We start from the raw sequence: 15340 nt of genomic DNA on the forward strand, positions 1-15340 counted from the left end.
CACAGAGCACTGGGTCCCCGACAATTCGAGCTGCTCTGCGTTGCACGCGGTCAAATGGATCGAGCTGATACTGGGGTGGGCCAGACCAGAGATGACAGCAATACTCCATATGTGGCCGGACCTGCGCTTTGTAGAGCGCTAGAATGTGGGTCGACTTGAAGTATTGTTACACAAGTTTAACTACATCGTTCTAATAAAGAAGAGGCGAAAGTTCAAATTTTATTTATTTATAAGACTATTAATTCCAAACTGATTTGATACACATTTCTTAACACTCCATAGCTGCATTACCAAGTGTCTCTTATTTCTAAGTTGCTCTAGCAAAGGTCTCCTGCAACGATTTCCACTGATGTCTGTATTATCATCTTTGGATAATCTTCGCGTTTTATAAGTTGGGAAGAAATCAGTTCTAAAGTACATTAAAGTCACCCAAAATCAATTTGAAAAAAAAAACATGAACGATGCGGGCGAACTCGAACCCGCGACCTCTCGTTTTCCGTGCAAGCGCTCTTTCTACTAAGCCAACCGTTCGAGTGACGTAACGTTGATCAATCTTGTATGTCTTGTTCAACTGTCAGGTTGTGGCTTCATACATATTACTCACATAAGTGAATTTGCTAGAAACTGTAATAACCATAACGTTAGCACTAGGAACAAACAAAAACTTATCATGCCTACTACTCGTCTTTGAAGAGTTCTTAGTCTTTTGTTGGGTGATTATGTGCGTTTACAACAAAATCTCAGTAAATCCATTGAATTCGAATGGGTGGTAGTTTTTGACTTTTTATAAGTGATTTTATACCCTATTTTAAAAGTATTTCAATTTGAATTTGATATTTTGCTCTTATATCTATATATATATATGCAGAAACATAGTAGAATGAGATAATTTGTTATTTCGTTTAATTTTCATTACACAAGGCAAGTAATATTTGATTGCTTTAATTGAAATTGATTGATTAAGTTTTTAGTAATTGCTGTTTTAGCATTAATACCGTAAAGTTTAGAAGACAGTTAAGCTTCTCAGATATTAATTATCTCCTCAAATGTTCAAAGTCTCCCCCGAACAGATCGTGGTAACTGCCCACTCAAACAATGATAACGATTTAAATGCTTCCCTAATACTTATTATACTTAATTAAAATTACTCTAATGGATTTTTATTTCAATTAGATTTTTAACCTTTTGCGGATACCCGCTTGCTCGCGTGGAAAATATCTTCTCTACAATAGATCACATACAAGCTATAACACGACGAAAAGAAAAGGAATGAGAATTTATTGAAGCACAGTTTGAACGCACGGTTAAAGCTACAATTGAACTAATGTCAAATGATATCGAGGAGCAAATTTTTTCAAAAATTAAAAACTCACCATGTTTCGCTTTGCAGTGTGGTGAATCGACTGACATTTCTAATTGTTGTCAATTACTTGTGATTAACCGCTTTTTAGATGACAACATAATCAAAGAAGAATTATTGATTTCACGATAAATGGAAACAACTTCAATGGTAATGACGTCATGAACACGATATTGGATTGTTTTCAGAAACATAACATTAGCTAGGAGAATCTCGTTGGTTTCTGTACGGCTGGCGCTCCAGCAATTGCTGGGATGACAATCCGGTCTGGTGACGTTAATAAAACAAAATAATCTTAAGGCAACAACAACGCATTGTATCATCCACCGTCAGCTTCGATGTTGTATTTATATTTGATGAAAAGCTTCGCGCCTTTATTTCCAAGCTTCAGTTATGGTAAGGCAGAATTGGGGAGAAGAATTATTCAGCGTTGGTGACATTAAAAGTACTGGTATGGCAAAAAAGTATGGCAAAATAACAAGAAAACAAAAAAAGTTGATTGATGAATTCAATCGTTACTTCCCATATTCCAATACAGAAGCTAAAGTTGATCAAAAACTGATTCGCAACCCTCTTTAGTCCTAGTATTAATGAACTAGTGCAGAAGATGCAAGCATGCAATTGTTTAAATTTATTTCAAAATTTTACATATGACTTAATAATTAATAACGCTATTTATATAAATAATAATAAAATAAAACTTAAATAATCTCACAAAGTTAATTAATTACAAATAGAAAATATCATTAAGATCGCTATCGGCAGGTAAGGTGCCCTTGAAGCTGGCAACGTTACCTCTTTGTATAGCCAAACTTATTCTTTGACAGAGGTACGTACCAGATCTTGGGTCAACTGTTAAATCGGTTAGACGCCTGGATAGCTCTTTTACGAGTTTTAGTGCCGATGAACCCCAAGGACCCATCGTCTCCACACCAAAGGGAACAAATATGTATCCATCACCGAGTGATGCATATTTCCTCCGCTTTAGGTTTTGGGCAGATTCCGCCGCTGCACCTCCCGCTCTCGATGAAATTATTTTAATATTTCACAAAATCAATATTTATTTCTTTTGATTAAAGTTTATTTTCAGATTGATTCAGTACATCTTGTACATCGTGATCCCTGCTAAGAATAAAGATATCGAAGTGGTCCCTGGCCAAGAAAATGTTGGGAACCACTTATCTATAGGATATTGTGTTACTTGATTTCTACAGTACATTTATATTTATTACAAGAAGGTTCAAACTCAATTATTCCATTAGTTATTTCGTCTGCCACTTCTGGCAGTACAACAGAGATATATTTTAACTGTTTAATTAGTCATGAATGAAGTGAGCACAAAGCACAGCTGCGACGTGTCGAACCTTCGGGAGGCACGTGTCGCATAAATAACGACAACAATACAATTTACAACTTATTTAAATATGGGAACGGTTATAACGATCTCAGTCTAGCGGTTGGTACGCTCCTCTCTAACTACGAAACTAATAAATCCGTCTCAAAACTAATAACGACAAATTTTATATAGTTCTTTCAATTCTTGTATGATAATTGGGGTTAAGGTTTTTTTTTATGAAAATATGGGACGAGATGAGCACGACGTTCAGCTGGTGGTAATTGAATAGCTCTACGTATTACAATGCAGTGCTGCTCAGGACTCTTGAAAAACCCAAAAATTCTGAGCGGCACTACAATTGCGCTCGTTACCTTGAGACATAAGATGTTAAGTCTAATTTGCCCAGTAATTTAATGTGTAAACATTACTGCTTCACGGTAGAAATAGGCGCCGTTGTGGTACCTATAATCTAGTCGGCTTCCTGTGCAGAGGAGCCTCCCACTGGTAAAGTAAGTAGGGTATGAAGTTGCCGTTTTATTGTAATAGGTGCTTCTAATTGACATAGATCCTTAATGGCTTGTGATTTTTGAATGAAACTATATATGTTAAATTAAAAAAAAAAAACAATTTTTCAGTAAAAATCGGGGATTTCATACTTTAACCCCTAATATATCAATTTACATCGGAAATTACAATAATTATTTGTAAGATCAAATAAATCTTGTATTAAGATATAGTGAGACTATTGAGATACTGTTTAATAACTCTCAATTAACAAGAACGTTACTGCCAAGGAGCGAACTTACACTACTAACTTCATCAAACTATATTTAAAATACGACGCTTAATTTAATAAGATTTAATCATTTTAACTAACTGGTAACAGAATGAAATCGCGGTGACAAATGGCAACTTATCCCTACTAATATTATAAATGTGATTTTAAATCTGTTCGCATTTGCGCCGAAGCTTATGGCCGGATTAATGGAATTTGGTACAGTGATAGGCTTGGGAAAGGCCATAGTCTATCCCGGAAAATACATGATTCCCGGGGATTTGTAAAAACTGGGATTCACGTCGATGAACTATAACTATACGATTATTAGGCTTAGTTTGCCATAGCAATCTTCCTTGAAATAAGATTCATAATATAATATGTTGGGAATGGCAGCAAAAACGGGAACCGGGACTGGTATAGGACATGAGATAGTCCTCAATTCTAAACATGCTTATTATTTTTAGAAACCCTTTATCTATACGAATGATGTCGCGGGCATCAGTTAGTATAATATAAACATAATATACTGAATGTGAATGTGAATAGCTATCATACAGTTACTCCCTATAGTTTGCTCGATATAGGTTACCTCAATGGCAGAAACAAGAATGCTACGAAGAGCACAGATCACATGACTGCATACTTTTGGGTGTGTGAGTGTGTGTGTGACTGTGTGAGTGAGAGTGTGCATGTGGTGAATGTATGAGTTTAGGTTGGATTAAACTGTATACTTAATATGGTCGGGTTAGAAGTCCTACAATCACTAATCCAGCCTACCTACCTACATAGCTATACATACACTAACAAGGTAGATGTTTATCGTTTAATATACAGATTTAAATTAATATACACAAATTTTTATTCGTCGCGGGATTTGAACCTCAAGCAAAACGCCATAGCGTTTTAACCACGAAGCCAACAGTCCGATCCATAAATCATGCTATGTTTAAAAAAAAATATTGAAGTACGCGTTACTTTGCGGAAATCCATAATTATACAAATAATTTAAGTACTTTTAGTGTTAATTCCGCCAATATTTGTTTTTAAACAATTTGACACGTGTTTCGCCTCTACACGAGGCATCCTCAGGACGTGTTGTCTCGCCAAAATCAGGCAGGAGACTCCAGAGAGAGAGAAAATGGCTCTGTCGTAATTCCTACTACTCCACAGCTAAATATCTAAGTGATCGGACAGCCTGAAACTAGATTATGATTATTTTATAGCAATAACAATATTTTATTTAAAAGAGCGCAAAAAAATGGTGGGAGAGTTTCTTGTGTCGCTTTCTTCCATGCCGTTCAACAAAACGGTAGAACCGTTTCCGAAGTGGTTGAAATGTTTGAAATCGTATCTAAAAGAATTCTAAAATAATAAATTTTTATAAGGTCATTATAATGCCTTTTTAAATCATCAATATTTTGAGACAAATCGAACCTACGACCATTTAAGTCGACTGTACTTCACTTAAGTAACAATAAGGAATCTGAGTCATATTATAATGAAAACGTTACTAAGTCAATTAGATATAATTAAATACTGGATTAAAATTTAAATAATCTTAAATTCAAATCCCTTCATCTCAAAACGATCATTGCGAGTCGACTGACAAATTACTGAACCCTTTATAAATTAACTCCAAACAATCACAATATTCGAAGCGAGTACAAAGCCAACTTGAATTATAAGCTCTATTGTAATCGAAATAGAGACGTCATTGAATACAACGAGGAGTGAACATTATGTTTTAGTGCAACCATTTGTCGCTACGAAACAATAGAAGAAAAGATTTTCTGATTATTCCTACAATTAAGCAGGCGATTTTAGCACTTTGGAGGGTTAACATACGGGTTAATTTTGCAAATTTTTGTCAAAACTATAGTTTCATAGAGCATTCTCTGACTTCTATAATGACTCCAATCGATTTAATTTCACAACTGTGTTCAGTTTAATGGGCTCGAAATACTAAAATTAGTTCTACTTTGTCTGAGAACTTAAACAATTCTTAAATATTGATTAAATGTGCATCAAAGTTACAACCATAAATAGCTGTACTTATCGAATGTTTTTTTTTAATTCAAATTAATATTCATAAATAGTTGTACTTCTTAAGTAATTTTGTCTGATTGTAATTGTGATTGTGACTTTCTAAAATTATGCAATATGGATGTGTGTCTGAAATAAACATTTATTATTATTATTTTTAAAATAGAGTTCGATTTATTATTGAGTTATCATAACTCTATAAATATACTTTTAATATAAAAATAGTATAAATTATAATACAGATTCGATCACTCTAAGTCCTAAGTTTTAAATTGTTTAATTATTGAACAATATTTAAGCTAGACAGAAATTGGGATGAAATATATTATAGCCTGAATAAAGGTGATCTAAATTAAAAATATGTCTCTTATAACTTTTCATAACATCAGATTTACATAAGAAACAAATTAACTTCCTACCTGTTATTAGAAATTACGGATATTTTATATTTGTAAAAATGATCTTTGGTAATATAATAATTAATATTCGTTATAAGCAAATAAAGATATGTCTATTTTTAGTCTCTTTTTAAGTCTGTTAAATGTGGGCTACGAGCGTAGTCTGCAACACGTAGTCTTATGGAATGGAAATTTTTGTAGCGTGATTACAGGTGATAGGATCACGTAGCTGGTAGCTACGCGAAAGTACTGCTTGCTTACTTGCTTGCTATATAAATACATCAATTAATATATTTTTGGTAAGTAACCAGCACCATTCTCTATTGAAGATGTCGGTAGAGTATGAGATGAAAATATGTAAATGTTAATTTAAACGAATGGCAATGAGATTCTTGTCACTTCTCATAAAAGCTGAACCTTTTCCGAAGTGGTGATAAAGGGGAAAACTTTAAGTATTGACTATTTACATCATAAGGGCCTGACTTTTATATGAATGTACGCGCTATTTTTAAAGAAGCCTTGACTGATCCAGCTAGAGAAACAGAACAACTTCTTTAATCATTTCGGTTTGGAAGAAAGTTTGTTGGGAGACACGTTGTGGATGTATGCTACAATATTTTCAGATTGTCTGGATGGTATTTGTGTATAAAACATAATGTACGTTGCATAAAGAAATTATGAGAGTGAAATATTAAGATGCGCGCGCATCACTGTATCACAAAAGTAACAGGGTGAAGTTGGTTCCTAAAATTATCTGACGCTTGTCACATTCGTTATTTTTTTTTTGCTTTCTTAGTCCATTATTAGGACTGGCAAAAGGTTCAAGCCCATACAACCGTTTTCGTTATTTAGTAAGTAATTGTCAATGCCATCTTTGCAATAGTTTTACAATATTGTTCTTTCTGCAAACGTAGAATAGCAGGAGGAATAATTTATTTTAAGGATTTTTGCTTTGTTACGCCAAAGAAGTATAACTTCATGCGTGAATACGTAAGTACACACACACGTTTTATTTTTCCTATACCTCCTTTGACTAGAGCCTATCATAATGAGAGGACGCGAGCGTGTCATGTTCCTGATCACAAGGAATTCACACCACTGTTAGGCCTCATGCCATCGTCACTTGAAATACCATTCAGCTTGAGAATACAGGCACGTTGACGATAGTAATGGCTCTATGGATGCCGGCGTGGCGGTAGAGAACGTCACTCGTAATCGCGGGATGTAGATTTTGGTGACCTGGCCATTCACATTACCACTTCAGGGGCACATAGGGGAAACTAACTGTTAAATAATGCACACTTTTCCCTCAGGAAACTTCAAATGTGGTTTGCTCGCATCGAATTCAATTTGTGAATTTCTACATAACTCAAACTCCATAGATGTAATATTAATAAATTTAATGTTAATCATTGTCAATTTATTAACTGATTTTTTCAATAACAAATACAGTAATAAAAGGAAATCATTACATCGACACGAATGAACTACAAAATAATAGATTTCTTAGCAGCGTAGTAGCAAGTTGTATGACTTCGTAGCAAAGGCTACGAAGCAACAACTATGAGGCTACAGGGAACAGCTACGAGGGTCTACATTAATTACACTACGGAGTTCCAGGGAGAACAAATAATATTTTGTGTTATGATAATTATTTTTTGGGAGGGAGACAAATGAGTATCTGGTCACCTAAATTTTAGTGATGAGCGCCGCCCATCACTCCTGCAGGAGCTACAGGAGCGCTGCCGGACTTTTATACATGTTAACGCGCTTTTTTGAGGGTACACGTATTTTATCATTCTGGAAACCCTGCTCAAAGTCCTTGAAAGCTGCACTGTAAAGGAACGTCACACCTCCAGATGTTGGGAATATCATACTATACGTGGCTGTATATATTCACATTCACATGTAAGTTGATACAATGAAATATTTAATATTTAAGAATAGACACGAGATTTATCAATCAGAGAGTCATTAAAAGAGAGATGAAGCGATCGCAGCTTGTCGACTGCCAGCGGTTGTCACCAGGCAATATATCAAATGTGTCATCCCGTGACTGTTTCGTCTCAAGCGCCCGTCCTTATCCACCAATCAATCAATCCGTTGTGTATGGGAAAAAATGCGTGACGTATTTTCTATTAAACATGACAAGCCCGTTGATTACGTAATATAAGATAGACATATTGAGCAGCGGGTTGTTAGTTCTCTTTCTGATCAGAATGTAGTATGGGAATATATTTTACGAATCAAATTCAAAATATAATTTTTTGGTTCAGCCATTTGTGTTTTTTTTTTATGATAATAAGGGACGAGACGAGCAGGACGTTCAGCTGATGGTAATTGATACGCCATGCCCATTACAATGCAGTGCCACTCAGGATTCTCAAAAAACTCAAAAATTCTGAGCGGCACTACAATTGCGCTCGTCACATTGAGACATAAGATGTTAAGCCTCATTTGCCCAGTAATTTCACTAGCTACGGCGCCCTTCAGACCGAAACACAGTAATGCTTACACATTACTGCTTCACGGCAGAAATAGGCACCGTTGTGGTACCCATAATCTAGCCGGCTTCCTGTGCAAAGGAGCCTCCCACTGGTATTGTGTACTTTATTATATTACTATACGTTGCAGTTACACATCAATACATAATAATATATTTCGTTTTAAGGTTAAATATGAAATGGCTTTATTAAAAAAAACAACAGGAAGCCCTTAAATAAATATTTATATTATACTATAACATATGCAACTTGATTTATATTACATTTAGCACACATTAGCACACATTAGCACACACTCATATCACTCATGCCCACAAATATATTGATAAATACCGAGGTTGATACATTTAAAAAAAAGTTTCGATTTCTTTATCAGCACTTAATAATTTTTTGTTTTCCCTCTCTACTATGTATCTCACCTAACATACCTTAGGGAGATGGGGATGACTGAAAACCAGCCTGCATGAAAATATTATTTCAAGCAGCATAAGGTATCCGCTAAGGACAAGAATTGGTGACATTTGTAGGTTTGTGAAGGAAAATATCTAGGACATCCATCATCATCGCACAATTTAAATGATGTGACTACGATGATCACCTACAATCAAGAATTCAAACTCGTTGTTCAATAACAAATTAATATTAAAAATTTAAAAATGAAAATACTTGAGGTTGATTTACTTAGTATGCCATAATATTGTTATAATAATCCCATTTAGACACACTGGCCAAAACACATATTTTTTCAAACTATATATATATATATTTCATTTATTTATTGTTAATTATAATTAAATACATTGTTCTTCATTCCTAATATAAATTTACAGTTTCCGTCTCAAAAATAGAAACAAAGAGGCACCTTTAAATTAAATTCCTCTGGATGGCTCACTAGGAAACCCTGTGCAGAGGCAACCAGTGATTACCGTCTGCTGTGTAATTTTATTTAATGTTATTAATTAATGAAATAGAACTAAGACTGACACTTAAACAATATTTATCTAACTTTAAAGCATACCTATCTTATAATAAGAACTGTATAAAATTAAATAATAACAGATAAAGCAAATAAATATTCATAATTAAATAAATAAAGTTATATTAATTTTGAGTTAATAATTTTCTCGGTTTCATCATAGCTGAATTGTAAAAGCCACTCTCATAATTTAGATCTTACTTTGTATATATATATTGGTATAACGGTATATCTAAATATTTAGAGACATTTTTATTAATTTATTCCGTAAGCAAGTATGTTTCAAATAAAATATATATTCCTCTCGCTATAGAGCTGGCAATAACTAATTTTAGCAAATTTTGTAGCTAAAGCTACAAAAAATTAGTTATTGCCAGCTCCTTTAATGTAAAATACACAAGCCTAAAGATAGCGCTTCTTCTTACAACGCTCGAGGTATGGATGTGAGGTATTTTATGTTTACCTTACGTCGGTGCACACAACCATTTCCTATGCTAAAACTGCTATTAGTCCCTGTTTAAAGCCGGTTTTCTAGTAACCTAATGAGACCATTTCCATTTCATAGAGCGATCGTAACGCAGAATTAAATTCACAAAAAGCTTTACTTTTATATATATATTTTATATATATATAGTCCTTTATTACTTAACCGCATTTATTTTCATGTCTGTCAATATATTCCTATCGTCTCAAAACTTTAAATCAAACAAGTTGACCCAACAGACGTTGTTCTGTATATAATAAATAAGATAATGTTTTTTATGAATTTGTCAGTAATATAACATAACATCAAGAAATATTTCGTAAAATATGCAACGTCGTTGTAATGAAACTTTTTTACAGTAGAACTGTCAAACCGTGCGCGTGCACACATGACTAAGCACGTAGTACTTATAAAAATCTTTATTTCTTATGACAAAACTTAAGATTTATCGTTCATAAAACTTTGTTATCATATTTTATTTGAGCTAAAACTAAGTTTATATTTTACTTGCATTTTGGAAATATATTAAACTTATAATTAATTTTTTACATTTTAAACTATTCTTTCTGATTTCTGAAACACATCAAAGGAAAAACAAAATGTTGTTTTTATTTAATTTCAAGCATTTTTATATTTATTCACCTTTTAAACCTTCTCTGGTTTTCCACAAATAATTCAAGAGTAAAATTAGCCAAATCGGTCCAGCCGTTCTCGAGTTAACCAGCGAGACTAACGAACAGCAATTCATTTTTATACATATAGATAATCACCCAGAAACAAGAAAACTACCTCATACAAAAGACACGCTGCAAGAGTGCAAGACTTTTGCCTAGTGGTAAGTGGTATACGCCCTGCCCATTTCAATCAGATACCGCTCTAGATACTTGTCCAGTAATTTCACTAATTCAATAACTTCCAAATAATGCTGCTATACTACTGTTTCACGATACAAAAAAGTCGACACCTATTCGAACAACGACGGTTATTTGGTTCTAATTAAAGGATAAATTTGAAAAAAAATACGCATTATTTATGAAATTTAATTTGTGTAGTTTTATAATTCATTTAATATGTGTAATTAATCCCAGAAGTGAGGGTTATCACTTTAAAAATTAACAAATTGTTTAGATTTGAAAGAGATGGTCTCAAGTCAATTTCCTAATATGCAAATATTGGGGTTGAGCAGGTTATCAACTGTAAAGTAGATCCTGCAAATGAAGCCACCACCTGAGAGTTGAACAAAGACATAATCAGTGGGAGGCTCCTTTGCACAGGATGCCGGCTAGATTATGGATACCACAACGGCGCCTATTTCTGCCGAGAAACAGTAATGTGTAAATATTACTGTGTTTCGTTCTGAAGGGCGCCGAAGCTAGTGAAATTACTGGGCAAATTAGACTTAACATCTTATGTATCAAGGTGACGGGCGCAATCGTAGTGCCGCGCAGAATTTTTGGGTTTTTCAAAAATCCTGAGTGGCACTGAATTGTAATGGGCAGGGCGTATCAATTACCATTAGCTGAACGTCTCGTCACATTGTGACATAAGATGTTAAGTCTGATTTGCCCAATAACTTCACTAGCTACGGCGCCCTTTAGACTGAAACTCTCGTCCCTTATTGTCATATAAAAAACTCCGTATACCTTAGTGCAGGAAAGATGTAACCAATGGGCACCCGAGAGACGGCAAATATAAAGAGAGGATGTCAATTTAACAGATACGACGACGAACTAAAACTATCAATAGGGACACATTTGAGACGAAGCCTAGATATGTCATTTCTTCAGTGAAGTATAAAGGAGTCATATTACAAAGGTTAAAAGATGACTTCTGTTACTAAATGGACGTTTTAAACACACCAAGTTTATATGTTGATTTACTGGTGAAATATTAAAGGCTCTTCTATTTAACGTAAGTTTAAGTAGTATATATTCGGAGATCTAAGCTGTTTGTAAATTGAAATAATTACCAGCTTTTACTAGCTACATCTATACATGTCTCCTGAGGTAGATCTTTGGGATCTCATCCCATGGGCTAATGTTTTCGTCACAAAACAGGAAGAATATATAAGACTCACTGAGACATCTGAGTGGTTTCCGGTCTTCGGCAGCTGATGCCGTAACGCCACCATTAATTTATATTCCTATTAATATATTTATTTCAACATTATCTGTTTCACCATTACTCTGAGCTATCTGGCTTGTAATTTCTCACGGGTAAGTATCGACGGACTACATCCTATACATAAATATGAGGTGTGTAAAAGTAATGTAATCCATAAATAAACCAGATATCTCCTCAAAATATATTTTACTGTCTCAGTGAACTATAATAACGCGTTTGCATTGAAGATATCTGTTACTAACAGTGTGTTTCGAGTCTCAACACGAGTATTAGTTTTATACTATGCAGCAACACTAATATAAAAAAATAGTTTATGATACCTAATCGATAATCTCACCGACTCGTAAAGAAGATATGTATTTATTAATTTTAGGTTGTAAGATCGATATAAGACGTCCGTCTTAGGAAGAAAAAAGCATGCTTACTTACCGTGTAGGATCGTGGTAAAGTTTCCCGCGGGAGGCAGTATACTTCCTGCCCTGATTCTCAGCGTCACTGCAGCTCCGTCAAACTGCCGAGCCTTATATACTATTTGGATTCTCCGAGGGTTGAAGGCGGAGTCAGGTCGCGCATGAGCTACCTCGCTCCGCCTACTTTCACAAAGTTTGTCGTGTGACGTCATCGATGACGTAATCTTAATCATCGAGATATCGCCCGCTAATACCAGCCCTGTCAGTTTGCCTAAGAAGAATTTGTCTGTACAAGGCCAAAGCATACTCTCACCACAAAAGTCTGGTAAGTAAGACTTCTGACAGTGCTGAGGTCCAAGGGCGGTGGATATCACTTTCCCGCAGTGTGCCACTAAAAAGCATAAACAGGCATAAATAGCATTTATTTTCTCAAAATTAATTCCTTTAAAATTCGTTATGATATCATTTCTAACATTACCACCGCTTCTGAAACAAATGGCGCTCTGAGAGAGAAGAAGCTGTGCAAGAAACTCTCCCAGCATTCTTTTTTTGCGCTCTTTTTAATGCAATATACAATATTGTACTGTCATTTTTATTGCTATAAAATAATGATAATAGTCTCAGTCCAGTAAATAGTCCCAGGCTGTCCGATCACTTAGATATTCAGCTGTGACTCCACAGCTCCTACTACTCAGTAGGATTTACTACAGAGCCATTTTTAATAAAACATTTAAATTTAATTATTGCTAATGCTTGAACAGTGGCTGGGACCTTAATATAAAAGTGTATACATTTATCCTTAAAGCAAGTAACAAGCAATCCCTTATTTCTAGCGTTATATTAATAAAAATTTATAAACGATTTTTGCCAACGTATTTTAAATTTTCATAAATATATTAACAATGAATAGTTATAATATTTATTTCTGTACATTTTTCTTTGAGAGACTGTCTATAACCAAGCTGATATAATACAGCACGAACCGGTCTCTTTTGCAGAGCAAACACTATATCAATGTCAGCTTCATGACACCATAGCAAAGCTTTCCCGTTTGCCCCATCTAAGTAAAATAAAATAAAAATAACATTCGGGCGTACTACAGATAAATATACTAATCACTCTATATTTTCCAGTATTAGGTGTGGTGCTATTACTTACCATTAAATGCCCGTGGTTTCTCCTATTCCATTAAAAAAAGCGGACATTTATGATGGAGACCGAATTTATCAGTATCTGCAAGACTCGCCCGCTACTGTATCATATAATAATATATACATAATGTATCCACGGACGAGGAAAAAAATAAGGACTCCGTGTCACCTTACATAACAGTGAAGCACCAAAACAAGCCGATAAACGTGTAAATACGTAGCCCCACGCATACACTTACACTAATACAAGCCGATCGGCCGCCATAATGAGATTTGCCATCGTCTGCGACAGATCAGTTTGCGTTGCAATAAAATATTTTAAAAATGCCGTCGTGCATTGTGAAATAGTGTAAAAATAATAATATAAAAGTATTTGTGGATATATGATTATGTAAGGGAGAAAAAATTGTGTAACTGGTATACCCCGTAACCGCACACACACTAGCATAAAGGTGCTTCACTTGCTAATATCACGGTGAGGAGTCCTTCTTTTTTGAGTAGCCCGTGAATGTATCATATAACAACCTTGTATTGTTGCTTGCTTGCTCCTAGTAAAGTTAAAGCAAATACTGTTTGGAAATTAGCACTTATTTGTTTACCTAACAATCAAACAGCAACTTGAATGCGATTTAATAAGTATATGCTAAATTTCAAGTCAATCGGGTTTATCATTTTAGAGATCTGTTGTAATAAAATCTCTTTGTCTTTACTATTTGAATTAAGCCGTTAGTTATATTTTGATTTTTATTCTGTCAAAATGAGCTTATCAATTGATGAAGTATTTCGACTCATTTCAAAATTTAATTACAAAAATGGAAAAAATATCGAACGAACCGTGGAATTGGAAAGCGTGTGGTCCTTCATTATGATCTGCTACATTATGATTAGCTACACACATCTTAAGCCTCTGAGGAAAAGTTTTTTTATTATTTTTATTTACTACACATAGCAAATGTCATTACAGGAGACCTAATGCGAAGATGACAAATAAACAACAAGAAACAAGAAACAAGTATAATAAATGCAAACAACAAGCAAATCAATCTTAAACTACAATAACACTAAAAAATACACCACACTAGAAAATACAAAAAACTTAAACATACAACTATTTACTACTTAATATAACAATACCCTTGCGAATTCACTCCACTTACACTCAAAACTATCCGCTATTTTGTGGAGTTCGTTTATATGGCGAAGGGCGAATAATTGAAGTTCACTTTGTTCTCCCTGCTCCAGTCTATGAGTTTCGAGATGTCACCTTGTAGGTGCTCGCAATCCGATTTTTCTCTTATTTGGAGCAGTAACTTTAGGACGTTTAGGCCATCTGTAAAAAGGAGACATTTGCAGTGCTTTAGGACCTCGGGCAGATCGTTTATCTTTATGATAAATTGGAGAGGACAAGGTTACTGCCTTGACTTACTCCAGGTCTCGTAAAGTAGGGCTCCGATTCATATGATATAGTCTACATACATTGCAACACCAGAGGAATCACAGGAGCGCTGCCGGCCTTTAAGGAAGGTGTACGCGCTTTTTTTGAAGGTACCCATGTCGTATCGTCCCGGAAACACCGCACAAAGAAGTTCATTCCACAGCTTTGTAGTAAGTGGAAGAAAGCTCCTTGAATACCGCACTGTGGAGGACCGCCACACATCCAGATGGTGAGGATGATAACCTAACTTGTGGCGTGTCGTGCGAAGGTGGAATTCGGCGGCAGGAATCAGGTTAAACAGCTCTTCGGAACACTCCCCGTGATAAATGCGGTAGAAGACA

The 15340-nt window shown here is 34.8% G+C and overlaps 1 protein-coding gene across 2 annotated transcripts in view; it reads right to left on the bottom strand.

Annotated features, from left to right (window-relative positions):
• The window catches only part of LOC126978180 (prothoracicostatic peptides), a 102059-nt gene extending 89559 nt beyond the window's left edge, over window positions 1-12500 (bottom strand). For both annotated transcript variants that reach the window (XM_050826949.1, XM_050826948.1), the window contains exon 1: window positions 12433-12500. The gene's annotated coding sequence lies outside the window, so the exon portion shown is untranslated. The remainder of the gene's footprint in view (window positions 1-12432) is intronic.
• Window positions 12501-15340: the final 2840 nt, after the last annotated feature.

This window comes from Leptidea sinapis, chromosome 47, assembly GCF_905404315.1.
Source record: "Leptidea sinapis chromosome 47, ilLepSina1.1, whole genome shotgun sequence".
Classification (NCBI taxonomy): domain Eukaryota; kingdom Metazoa; phylum Arthropoda; class Insecta; order Lepidoptera; family Pieridae; genus Leptidea; species Leptidea sinapis.